This window comes from Carcharodon carcharias, chromosome 5 (genome assembly GCF_017639515.1).
Source record: "Carcharodon carcharias isolate sCarCar2 chromosome 5, sCarCar2.pri, whole genome shotgun sequence".
NCBI classification, from domain to species: Eukaryota; Metazoa; Chordata; class Chondrichthyes; order Lamniformes; family Lamnidae; genus Carcharodon; species Carcharodon carcharias.
In genome coordinates this window covers 59,906,995-59,921,355 of record NC_054471.1, presented here as the reverse complement: position 1 = coordinate 59,921,355, position 14,361 = coordinate 59,906,995, and positions in this window count along the sequence as shown.

Sequence of the window (14,361 nt, the reverse complement as noted above, 5' to 3'; positions counted from 1 at the left end):
TTGCTCAAACCCTGCTTTAAGCCAGAATTGACTGCTTCATTATCGAAGGAGTTGTGAATGGAGGCAAACTCTTTGGAATCATCATAGCAAACCATCCTGTTCCTAAACTTGTGAAGGAGAGAAAAGCCATTGGTGAAAGTGGTTAAGATAGTTGGGCCAAGGATGCTTTCTTGGCAAACTCCTGCAGTGGTGTCCTAGGGCTGCAATGATTGGCGAGAAAGAAATTCTCAGGCTGAAGATAAATTTTCCTTGATAACAGTACACTTTAATGGCTGCTGCAACTTTTTAATTAATTGTAGCCGCACTGGAATTTCCATCCCTCGCCCTGCACACACTGCTTTTGAGCATTAACCATGTGAATTAACTGTTGGGAGCTCACATAGAGAATGTAATTACCCTCAGATTGGAAGCTGTGGTGGAAATGGGCTGCATACTAATCCCCCTTAACTTTGTTCCTGATGGTGGTGTGTGCATGTTGGAAAATTCACCCTGCAGCACAAAAGCATGTGCAACAACTTTACCATGTGAAGTATGTTGTGTTATATAGAGGAAAATTAGGGACTACATAATTCCCAGTGTGAGAAATAAAGCTGAATGATGGCGTGAATGGATGAATCACAGAATATTCCTCCATGAAGCACTGTATACCTGGAGGTGTGATGATGAGGAGCAGATCATTGATGCAAATGAAGTGCTAAAAACTTGTGAGTACTTAGCTGCAGGTGGATGGAAGTGACCACATCTGGTGTCTGCAATAAAGTAGTCTTGCCCAGGGGTTGAACAAAAACCTGTGTGACTAATTAACTCACTGCATGGACAGAGGCCCTCTCCTGTTCTCCAATTCTTCACATAGCAGAAGAATAAACACTCTAACAGACGGCTAGCGTGTGGCTCAGAATAACACTAACAGCACAGAGTTTGATCCCCATTCCAATTGGAGTGGACTTGGGGCCTGTCTCCTCATCTTTCCTGGTATTAAAATCACTGAGTAACCATAGTCTGGTGACCCTCGAATAATCAAGGATGCTAGCTGAAGAAGAAGCAGTATCAAGTGGGCACTAATTATTAGAGGATTCCTTTTGGTACGTTTGCATAAAATTATCAGTAATCTCCCTCTCTTCAAAAACTTAGCTTACGTCCTGTAACTTAAATGAAGAAACTTTCACAACCTCAGAACATCCCACAAGACTTTACAACCAACAAATTACTTCTGAAGTGCCGTGACTGTTGCAAGGTAAAGTCACTTAATGTTTGCCTTTTGTAAAGAGTTGATGGACCAGACAGGTTTCAACAAGATTATTATTACAGAGAGCTTTTCAGATGTTAAATGCGCGATCAGGACTCTCGTCAAGAAGCCTGCCCCCCCTCCCCCCAAATTACCTGCTCTTAGGGCTCATTTGTCAGAGCCTCCAAGAACATCACGTGACCCCTGATAGATAGCAGGAGAAGCTATACATTCAGTTATTACATTTTCTCCCCCTTTAGTTTTTTACAGTTTCTATTTACAGAGAACATTTGAATATCCAACAACATATACATATATACAACTTAAGGCTCTGAGGTGCTCCCTTTATTCGGTTAGAGCAGTATAGCTCTGCCACTTGAGGCTCCTCCACATGATTGACATGATCAGGAACTGCAGCACAACATACATCATTAGAAAATGGCAGTTCTGGGTTAGGCAACTCTACAGAGACATTGGGCATGTCTATTCCATATCGATCCGTCACCTCAGGGATTGATCGGTCGACATTAATCACAGGCAGAATCGTTGGTTGTTGGAATGTCCCTCTGTCATGAACATGGTCCACGTGTTTTCAAACAATTCTGTCTTCCACGTCCACCTGGAAGGATAAGGGACCAGTCTGTGAGACAATGGTTCCAGGAACCCAAGGTCCACTTCAAAATTCCACATGAATACTCTGTCTTCTACAGTGAATGTGCAAGCTTTGCTGAATATTGTGATACAATTTTTGATTACTCTGATCCCTCTCTACCCTCCCCTCTAAGTTTGGAAATACCAGACTTAACCTTGGACATAGGTGGTGTTTCATAAATAACCCATGTTGAACCATGTGGCGTTGTATGATAACTGAGAAGAAAGTGGGAAAGTTGAGTTTCTAGAGTACCTTCTGATAACTTCTTCATTCCAGATTTAAAAGCTTGCACAGCTGTCCCAGCTGTGGTATGTGGCTGTTTTAATATGTCTGATTACATTCAAATTCATGAATCTTTGAAACTCTGTACTGGTAAAGACTGTACCTTTATCAGATAAAAAGCAGCAGATAAACTGAATGGGGGAAAAATGGTAGAAAGGCAAAATTAATGGATCTTCACTTAAATGCACATAGTGTTTTGAACAAAATAAATGAATTAATGGGACGAATAGAGGTTAATGGATATGATCTCATAGACATTACGGAAGCATGGTTACAAAGAGACCAAAACTAGGAACTAAATATTCAGGGGCATGTGACTTTTCAAAAGGACAGGCAGGAAGGAAAAGGTGGTGGAGTAGCTTTGATAGCATGAGATGGAATAAGTACAATAGCAAGAAATGATCTTTGATTGGAGGATATAGAATCCATATGGTAGAAGTAAGAAATAACAAGGGGAAGAAGACACACTGGTGGGAGTAGTCTATAGGCCCCCAAACAGTAGCTATACTGTAGGACAGAGAATAAATCAGGAGATAATGAGGGCATGTAAAAAAAGGCAGTACATTAATTATGGGTGACTTTAAGCTTCATGTAGATTGGGAAAAGCAAATTGGCAGAGGTATCCACGAGCAAGGATTTATAGAGTGCATTTGGGACAGTTTCCTAGAACAATATGATGTGGATCCAACCAGGGATCAGGCTATTTTGGATTTGGTAATGTGTAATGAGGCAAGTTTAATAAATGATCTTAGAGTAAAAGGTCCCCAAGAAAATAGTGACCATAACATGGTAGGATTTAGCATTCAGTTTGAGAATGAGAAACTTGGGTCGGAAACAACTGTGTTAAACTTAAATAAGAGTAACTACAAAGGAGTTGGTTGAGATGGACTGGGAAAGGAGTTTAGCAGAAAAGATGGTTGATGAACAATGGAGGACTGTTAAGAAAATAGTTCACGACCCACAACAAAGATACATCCCAGGGAGGAAGGATTCTAGGAAGGGGATAAACCAACCATGGTTAACCAAGGATGTTAAGGATAGAGTCAAGTTGAAAGAAGAAACATACAATGTGACAAAGATTAGTGGTAAGCCAGAGGATTGGGAAAGTTTTAAAAACCAACAAAAGATGATCAAAATTAATAAAGAGGGAGAAAATAAACTTTCAGTGTAAACTAGCAAGCAATATAAAAATGGGCATTAAGAGCTTCTTTAAATATATAAAAAGGAAGGGGGAGGCCAAAGTGAACATAGGCCCCTTGGAGAATGATTCTGGGAAATAACAATGGTGAACCAGGAAATGGCCGAGGAGTTGAGTAAATACTTTATCAATCTTCATAATAAAAGACACAAATAGCATTCCAAAAGTGCTAAATAATCAAGGAGCAAAAGGTGGGGGGGTGAGGGGTTGGGGGGGTGGGGGGTGGTGGGTGGGGGGAAGGGGTTAATAAATACAATAACTATTACTTGAGAAAAAGTACTAGGGAAACCTTTGGGGCTAAAGGCCGATAAGTCCCCTGGACCTGGTGTGTTGCATCCTAGGATAATAAAGGAAGTAGCTACAGAGATAGTGGATGCACTGGTAGTAATCTTCCAAGAATCCTTAGATACTGCAAAAGTCCCAGAGGATTGGAAACTGGCAATGTAACACCCTTATTCAAAAAGGAAGAGAGACAAAAAACAGGTAACTATAGGCCAGTTAGCATAACATCCATCATTGGGAAAATGTTAGAGTCTATTATAAAGGATATAATAGCAAAAGATTTAGAAATGCATTATATAATCAAGCAGAGTCAGCACTGCTGCATGAAGGGAAATCAAGCCTGACAAATTTATTAGAATTCTTTGAGGAGGTAGCAAGCAAGATAGATAAAGGGGAACGAGTAGATGCAATATATTTGGATTTCCAAAAGGCATTCGATAAGATAATAAGGCTACTTAATAAGATAAGAGCCCATGGTGTTGGGGACAGTATATTAGCATGGTTGGAGGATTGGCTAACTAATAGAAGACATAGAGTTGGGATAAGGGGGGCATTTTCAGGATGGCAACCTGTAACTAGTGGAGTGCCACAGGGATCAGTGCTGGGGCCACAATCATTTACAATTTTTAATGACATGGATGAGGGAAATGAATGTACCATTGCCAAATTTGCGGCTGACACAAAAATAGTTGGGAAGACAAGAGGTGAGGATGACACCAATGGTCTACAGAGGGATATAGACAGGTTAAGGGACTGGGCAAAATCTTGTAAGAAGGAATATAATGTGGGAAAATGTAAGGTTATGCACTTTGGCAGGAAGAATAGAGGAGCTGAATATTATTTAAAAGGAGGAAGACTGCAGAAAGCTGCAGCATAGAAGGATTTGGGAGTCCCCGTGCATGAATCACAAAAAGCTAGCATAAAAGTTCAGCAGATAATAGGGAAGACAAATGGAATATTGGCCTTTATTTCAAAGGGAATGGAGTATAAAAATAGGGAAGTCTTGCTAAAACTATACAAGGTATTAATTAAACCACACCTAGAATACTGTGAACAGTTTTGGTTCCCTTATCTAAGGAAAGATGTACTGACTTTGGAGGCACTCCAGAGAAGGTTCATTAGGTTGATCCCCAGGTATGGAAGGGTTTTCTTATGAGGAGAGGTTGAGTAGGTTGGACCTGTACTCATTGGAGTTTAGAAGAATGAGAGGCGACCTTATTGAAACATATAAAATTCTTAGGGGCTTGACAGGGTAGATGCTGAGAGGTTGTTTCCCCTTGTGGGAGAGTCTAGGACCAGAGGGCATAATCTCAGAGTAAGGGGGTACCCATTTAAGACAGAGATGAGAAGGAACTTCTTCTCTCAGAGGGTAGTGAATCTGTGGAATTCTTTACTGCAGAGGGATGTAGAGGCTGGGTCATTAAATATATTCAAGGCTGAGACAGATAGATTTTTAATCAGTAAGGGACTCAAGGGTTATGGGGAAAATGCAAGAAAATTGGAGTCGAGGTTTATCAGATCAGCCACGGTCTCATTGAATGGTGGAGCAGACTCGATGGGTTGAATGGCCTACTTCTGCTCTAATGTCTTATGGTCTAAATGATGATTTCTGGTAGGCCATGTACACTAAAACAATGATGCAGCTTCTCGATAATTGCATTCGATTTTGGTGATCTGACCTTGTACACATCCATCCATTTAGAATGTGCATCTACGATCAACAAAAACATGGTACCTAAGAATCGTCCTACATAATCTCTATGTAGTCTAACTCAGGGTCGACCAAGCCATTCCCATGGTTGCAGTGGAGCTAAAACAAGCAACTTCTGTTATTGCTGACACTGGAGACAGTGCTGGACTATGCTTTTAATGTCACTGTCAATGCCTGGAAACTAGACATATCTTTGTGCATCGAAATTCCTGGATGCACACTGTGAGTTCTGTCAAGGGTGGTGCTCTTCCTTGCGAAGGGACGACAACTTTTGGTCCCCATTACAAAATTCCATCTTGACAACTTAACTCTGTTTTTCGGACATGGAATGGTCTCATCTCTTTAGATACAGGCGAATTTGACCATCCTTGCAAAACAAGGTCTCTAACTTCTGATAATGTTGGATCTCTGTTTGTCCAACTTCTAATTTGTTTCACAAGCACAGGTGAAGAATCCAAGAAATTCAGTGCTAGCACAATTTCTTGTGGCACTGGAGCATGTACAATGCTATCTGGTAACGGGAGACAACTGAATGTGTCTGCATTTGCAATATGTAAGCCTGGACAGTGCATAAAGGTACACTCATACACAGATAATAGTCCAACATTGTAGTTTTGCTGGTGCTATCGGCAGAATGGCCTTATCTTCAATGAATAAACCCATCATGGTTTCTGGTCCGACACAACGGTGAAATGTCTTCCTTGCAGGTACTGGTGGAATTTTTTCACTCCGAATATCACCGATAAACCTTTCTTTTCTAGCTGGGAATAACTCTTCTCGGCTGTGGAGAGGGTTCTCAAGACAAAGCCAATGGGCCTTTCTTATCCATTTTCCATTCTATGTGATACCATGACTCCTACACCATAAGGAGAGGCATCACATGTTAATACCAATTATTTAAATGGGTTTTAGTGTACCAATAAACACGATGAATGCAACGGTTTCTTTACTTTCAAAAAGTCTTCTTCCTGTTGTGAACTCCATGACCAATGGTGATTCTTTTTTAACAGGTGTAATAGTGCCAACACAGTTGATAAGTTTGGCAAGAAGCGGCTATAGTAGTTGATCATACCCAGGAAAGACTTGAGTTTGGTTACATTGGACAGTGAGGGCGCATCTTTTATTGCCTGAAATTTCTCTTCTAGTGGATGCAAACCCATGGCGTCCACCCTGTGACCCAGGTAAGTAACTTCTGGCACTTGAAATGTACATTTTTCTTTCTTTAATCGTACACTGCTTCCATGAACCTTCTTAGCTCCTCCTCCAGACTGGCCAAGAGTTCAGTCTCGGTCAACCCTGTGATCCGAACATCATCTAGGTATACTATCACTTGGGGAAGTCCTTGCAAAAGACTCCACATTGTGCTTTGGAAGATTGGACATGCAGATGATACTCCAAAAGGTAGGTGAGTATACTGATAAAGACCCTTGTGTGTGTTGATAGTCACATATCCTCTAGATATCTAGATATCCAGTGCTATCCAGCTCTAATTGTTGGTAGGTGTGGCTCATATCCAATTTTGTATAGGATTTGCCTCCAGCCAGCTTTGCGTATGTCACCTATCCTTGGAATGGGGTACTTGTCTAGTTTTGCTGCCTTATTTATGGTCAATTTATAGTCCCCACAAATGCGTATGGTTTGGTCAGGTTTAACCACTGGAACTAAGGGTGCTGTCCATTCCGAGAATTGGACAAGTTGGATGATGCCCAGCTTTTCTAGCCAGCACAGGTTTGCATGCACCTTCTCCTTCAATGCATATGGCACAGGTCTGGCCTTAAAGAAACGTGGTGTCACTTGAGGATCCACATATGTTTTTGCTTGCAAGCCTTTTAACTTCCCTAATTCATCCCAAAATACCCTGTCGTATTTCCTCAGTAGTTCAGGAACTCCTCCTGTTTTCAGGTGAAATATCTCAGACCAGTCAAGCTTGATTTTCTGTAACTGGCCTCAGCCCAGAAGACTAGGTCCTTCTCCTGTCATTATTATCACTGGAAGCTGTGCTGTCTGTTGCCTATAAGACATCGGTACTGTGGCAATGCCCTTTACCTGAATAGGATCTCCAGTGTATGCTTTAATTTAATGGTTGTCCACTCCAGGTTCAGTGGCTGGGTACCTTCATTTAGGTATTTAAATGTGTGCTGTCCCACCACTGTGGTTGAGGCTTCCATATATACCTCCATTATTAGTGGCTTCCTATTAACTTGGAATGTGACAGTGATAGATTTGGTTTTTACAGCGGTGCCATTATGCAGGGAATAGATATTGGTATCGGCAGCTTCAGGTTCAGCTGGATTTTTCAATTCAATCTTGTTGATTTGCTGTTTTAAGGGCTGTTTCGACTTCGCCCTGCATTGCCTTACTACGTGACCTTTCTTTTGGCAGTAATGGCATTCTGCCTACTTCATTCTGCAGGATTTGGTCCGTGGTCACCCCCACATCTAAAACAAATTAACCTTGGAGTTGCTGCTGAAGTGTTTCTACTAGGCCTTTTCGTGTTCCTAACAGCGGACATTGCCTCTCGCTTCACTGCTGTGTCTCTGGTTTCTCACCATGCTCAGCAGTAGGTTCCCACGCCACGAATGCAGTAGACTTCCGCCAACTCCAGCATGATGCCACCACCAAACACATCTTCCCTTAACCCCCCTGGCGGCATTCTACAGGGATTGTTCCCTCCAGGGCACCCTAGTCCACTCCTCCATCACCCCCTACACCTCAACCCACTCCCACAGCACCTTCCCATGTAACCGCAGAAGGTGCAACACCTGCCCCTTTACTTACCCTCTCCTCACCGTCCACGGGTCCAAACACTCCTTTCAAGTGAAGCAGCATTTCACTTGCACTTCCCTCAATATAGCCTACTGCATTCGTTGCTCCCAGTGCGGTTTCCTCTACATTGGAAAGACCAAACGCAGACTGGGTGACCACCTTGCAGAACACCTTCGGTCTGTCTGCAAGAATTACCCAGACTTCCCGGTCGCTTGCCATTTCAACACTCCACCCTGCTCTCATGCCCACACGTCCGTCCTTGGCTTGGTCATTGTTCCAGTGAAGCTCAACGCAAACTGGAGGAACAGCACCTCATCTTCCGACTAGGCACTTTACAGCCTTCCGGACTGAATATTGAGTTCAACAATTTTAGATCATGAACTCTCTCCTCCATCTTCACCCCCTTTCCGATTTCCCCCCTTTTTTTTCCAATAATTTATATAGATTTTTCTTTTCCCACCTATTTCCATTATTTTTAAATGTATTTCCATCCATTGTTTTATCTCTACCTTTTAGCCTTTTTTGATTCCTTCACCCCACCCCACCCCCACTAGGGCTATCTGTACCTTGCTTGTCCTGTTTTCTAACCTTAATTAGCACATTCCTTAGATAATATCACCACCTTCAACACCTCTTTATCCTATTGTGTGTGACATCTTTTGGTTAGCTCCAACTATCACTGGCCCTCTATCCAGCTCTACTTGTCCCACCACCCTCCCCCCCCTTAAACCAGCTTATATTTCACCTCTCTTCTATTCTTACTTAGTCCTGTTGAAGGGTAATTCAGACTCGAAACGTTAACTGTGCCCTTCTCCACAGATGCTGCCAGACCCGCTAAGTTTTTCCAGGTATTTTTGTTTTTGTTTTGGATTTCCAGCATCCGCAGTTTTTTGCTTTTATCTTAGAGTTTCTCGCAGCACTTTCTATGGCGAGAGACTTTTCGAGGGTGCAAGTAAAGGGCACTAAATTGACTCCACAAACTAATTGATCCTGCAGCATATCATTTAGTGTGCCCCTGAAGTCAACTGCTTCAGCTTTGCTACATGGGTTGCGATGGACTCTCCAGGGTCCCCAACTCTGGAATTAAACTTAAACCGTTGCATTATTACAGATGGCTTCGTCTGGAAATGCATTTTAATGAGGTCCACTAACTCATTAAAGTACTTGGAATTGTCTTTTCAGGGCTGTCAGACTGGGTTGAGGTTGTATGTCTTGCTACCACATACACTCAAAAGGATTGTTTCTGCTTCTCTTCCACGGTAATTACGTTCGCTACAAAATAAAAACCAAGGTGCTCTAAATACTGGCTCCAGTCTTCCATTGTAAGGATCAGTTCTGCCAAGGAGTCGCATGACTGGTGAGTAGTCTTTTCTATTTCCTTAAGATTTTATGTATTCATGTTAACAAGGCAAGTTGCAGCCTCTAAGCTATCCCACCTTCGTTGCTAAATATAACGACTTGATGGACTGGACAGGTTTCAGCAAGTAGATAAACTTTATTACCGCAAGATTTTCAGGTGGTCCATGCTCAATCAGGACTCTTGTCAGGAAGCCCCGCTCCCCAGATTACCTGCACTTAGGGCTCATTGTTCAGAGCCTCCAAGAATATCACGTGACTCCTGATGGGCAGCAGGAGAGGTTATACCTTCAGTTCCTACCCTGTTTCTTTCTCACCCACCCTCAAGATGCCCCATTGTCAAAGCCTTCTTCCTTTTCCTTCATGAGACAAAAGCAAACATTTTACACATTATTGTTCAACTCCAGATAGTTTCAAAAATATGCAAAAATGAACTCTGATGTTCCTGGCCAAACCCTGTTTATTTTTCAGAACAACACTCACCAAAGCATGCCAGCCAATTCATACACACTGCCTATAACTACTACTCATTGTATCAGCCTTCTGTAGCTGCTATCTTAGTTGCTCTGGCTCCTGTTGTTTTACCTCAGTGAGGTGCTACCTGAGTGATACCAGGTTAGTAATGATAAAGTTTCCCTCGAGATCTGAGGTGACTCACCTCAATGAAGCAGGGAGTCCCAACTTTCAACAATCTTTTTCTTGTAATATCACAGGGTGCCAGCCCCACATCTGAAGCTTGCTGTGTGGTATAGCCTTAAGAAAACAGGCTCATTGCCGCTTTCCAGAGACAACAGAATCTTTGACCAAAATCTTGACCAGAATCTTTGCTGCCTACAGATGCAGAGCACAAATTACTGGTGCTGTCATAACAGATCTCATAGTCCCAGGAAAATGTTGGGCACCCTGTGAAATTGTTACATTCAAGTTAACCCTCAAAGTATGTCGCTGTTAATCCCAAAGCTCCCAATATCCTTTGAAGCTTCACCTGGCATCTTGTCACAAAAAAATCCTGGATTGTTATTCTCTCCAGCATGAAGTACAGCTCTTCAGGAATGTCCTGCAATGTGTTGCAGTTGTATGAAATAGACTATTCCCATTTCTTCCACATTCATTACATAGAACCATAGAAAAATTACAGCACAGAAGGAAGCCATTCAGCCCATCTTGTCCATGCCAGCCCGAGGACACCCAGGTGCCCTTTCTAATCCACCTTCCTGCACCTGGCCGAGAGCCCTGCAGTTTACAGCACTTAAGATGCAGATCCAGGCACTTGAGCTTAGAGTTTCTGCCTCTACCATCAACTTGGGCAGTGAATTCCAGATACCCACTACCCTATGCATAAAAAAGTTCTTCCTCATTTCCCTCCTACACCTTCTGCCACTTATCTTGAATCTATGTCTCCTGGTTCTAGAATTCTCAACCAAGGAAAACAATTTTATCCTGTCCACTCTATCTATTCCCCTAATAATTTTGTACACCTCAATCAAGTCACCTCTCAGCTTTCTTTGTTCTAAGGAAAATAACCCCAACCTATCCAATCTCTCCTCGTAGCTACACTTTTCTAACCCTGGCAACATTCTTGTAAATCCCCTTTGCACTCTCTCCAGAGCTATTACGTCCTTCCTGAAATGTGGTGACCAGAACTGCACACAATACTCCAGTTGTGGCCTCACCAGTGTTTTATACAATTCCAATATTATATCCTTACTTTTGTATTCTATACTTCTGCCAGTGAAGGAGAGCATTCCATATGCCTTCTTTACAACCTTGTCTACTTGAACTGCTGCCTTCAGGGACCTGTGTACTTGTACACCAAGATCTTGCACTTCATCTACCCCTCTTAGTATATTCCAATTTATTTTGTAATCCCTGTAACTGTTTGACCTCCCTAAAGGTACGACCTCACACTTCTCTATATTAAAATCGATCTGCCACTTTACTGCTCACTCCACCAACCCATTTATATCGTTTTGGAGATTATGGCTATCCTCTACACTATCCACTACTTGGCCAATCTTTGTGCCATCTGCAAATTTCCCAATTTTGCCCCCCACATTCATGTCCAAATCATTAATATATAACACAGACAGCAAGGGTCCCAACACCGAGCCCTGTGGAGCACCACTTGAGACAACTTCCCAGTCACAAGGGCATCCATCGACCACTACCCTTTGTTTCCTGTTACAAAGCCAACCTTTTATCCAGTTTGCCACATTAACCTGAATCCCATGGGCTTTTACTTTCCTAACCAATCCACCCTGTGGGACCTTGTCAAATGCCTTGCTAAAATCCACGTACACAACATCCACTGCACTACCTTCATCAACCCTTCTTGTCACTTCCTCAAAGAATTCAGTCAAATTTGTGAGGCAAGACCTTTCTTTAACAAATCCATGCTGGCCATCCCTGACTAGTCCATGCCTTTCCGCATGACAGTTAATTCGATCTCTCAGGATTGATTCTACTAATTTGCTCACCACCGATGTAAGACTAACTGGCTTATAATTGTTTGGAATTTCCTTTGATCCCTTTTTAAACAATGGAACTACGTTTGCATTTCTCCAGTCCTCCGGTACCTCCCCTATATCTAGTGAAGATTGGAAAATCATCCTCAGGGCATCTGCTATCTCCTCCCTGACTTCCTTCAGCAGCCTCAGAAACAATCCATCTGGCCCTGGTGACTTATCAACTTTCAAGGATTTCAACCCTTTGAGTACTTCCTCTCTTTTTATGACTATCCTGTTCAATATCTCGCAGTGTTCCTCCTGGACTACTATATCTACATCCTCCCTTTCCCTTGTAAACACAGAGACAAAATATTCATTCAAAACCCTTCCCACAGCCTCTGCATCTACACACAAGTTTCCATCTTCATCTCTGATAGGTTCCATTTTTTCCTTAACTAACTTTTAGCATTAATGTATTGGTAAAACATCTTTGGGTTATCTTTAACTTTACTTGCTAATCTTTTTTCAAGCCCTCTCTTTGATTCCCTTATTTCCTTTTTTACTTCGTCCCTACACTTCCTATATTTGTCTAGGCTATCTGCCGTGCTTAGTTCTTTGTGCCTATCGTATGCTTTCTTTTTCTGTTTGATCTTCCCCTGTGTTCCTCTAGACAACCAGGGAAGTCTAGATTTGGCAGTACCGCTCTTATTTTTGTAGGGGACATGTCTACTTTGTACAATTAGGATCTCGCTTTTTAGTGCTTCCCACTGTTTTAACCTCCAGCAGTGCTGTCCAGTCCACCTCAGCCAAGTCCCTTCCCACTTCTGGAAAATTTGCCTTCCCTCAGTTCAAGACTTTTACTCCTGCCTTATCTCTATCCTTTTCCATGGTAAAGCTAAATCTAACTGAATTGTGATCACTGTCCCCGACATGGTCACCAACTGTCACTTCACCCATTTGCCCTTCTTCATTCCCCAAGACTAGGTCTAGAATTGCATCTCCTCTCATTGGGTTTGTTACTAATTGGTTGAAAACATTTCCTGGACACACTGCATGAATTTTTCTCCCTCAGTGCCCCTTATATTGTTTGAATCCCAGTTGATATTAGGATAGTTGAAGTTTCCTACTATTATTGCCCTCTTGTTCTTACAAGCAGAAATTTGCCTACATATTTGTTCTTCTATCTCTTTTTCACTATTTGGGGGCTTGTAGTATACTCCCAGTAGTGTGACTGCCCCTTTTTTATTTCTAAGCTCAATCCATAAAGCCTCGTTTGTTGACCCATTTGGTATATCATCCCTTCTCACAAATGGAATTGATTCTTTAACCATTAGTGCTACCCCCTCTCCTTTTTTATCTCCTACTTTATCATGTCTGAAGACTCTGTAACCAGGGATCAATCTTTGCTAATCTCCTCTTGCTATCACGTATTCAACTGGTGTGTGTACTTGTGTGTGTATGTATGTCTATGTGTGTGTGTGCATGAATGTGTGTGTGTGTGTGTCTGTGCGTGCATGCATATATCTATGTCTATGTCTTTGTGTGTCTGTCTGTCTATATGAGTGCCTACAAATATGGAGCTGTGTGTTTGGCCATCAGCTGATGCCATGATTAGCCTTGGCCGTGATTTGCTCCACAGTTGGATAGCCTGCTGACACTCAGTGTCAAGGCCACTTGAATGAGGGGGCTGCATGGCTTTTACAATGGAGCTGCATCCCAATGGCTCAGAGATTAAGAGGATCTTGAAGGAGAAGATCAAGAATTTAAAAACAACTTAAGATGGCTCCTTGGAAATTATGTCCTTAGTAGTTAGCAGAGCAATTTGTTTTTAATGCCAGGAATTACAGATTTAAAACAGAGACCTCAGAACAACCTTATTCAAGCTATTCCAGGAACCAAGCTGGTCTACAAACTCTCAATATTTAAAAAAATTGTGCTGACTTTTTATCTTTAGATCTGTTTTAGAACAATGGGAGAGAATTACAAGCTTTTAACCTAAGCATGGGCTTCAGTGGTATTAGAAACCACAAGAGTGAAGAGAAACTAGTTCTTAAACTTCATTTCAATTGCATCACTATGTTGTGGCTAGATTTGAGTATCAACAGAACAAAAATCTGCACTCATCTGCATATGAAAGACCCACCCTAACAAATCAAGCCCAAATCCTTGTCAACTCTGTTTGAATTTCCCTTTAAAAACAATTCCACATGGACATCGACGTAAAACAAAAGCAAAATCCTAATTTGCTGGGAATCTGAAATAAAACAGGAAACACTGGAAAATACACAGGGTGGAATCATCCTAGAATTACACTAAGTGTGGTAGCGGGCGGGAAAAAGGACATTTTACCCACTGGCTGCAAAGGCGGTTTTTCACGCTGTATCATTCCAATCCCACCTCATTAATTAAGCAGCCACATGAAACACGCCAATCTCACTGGCG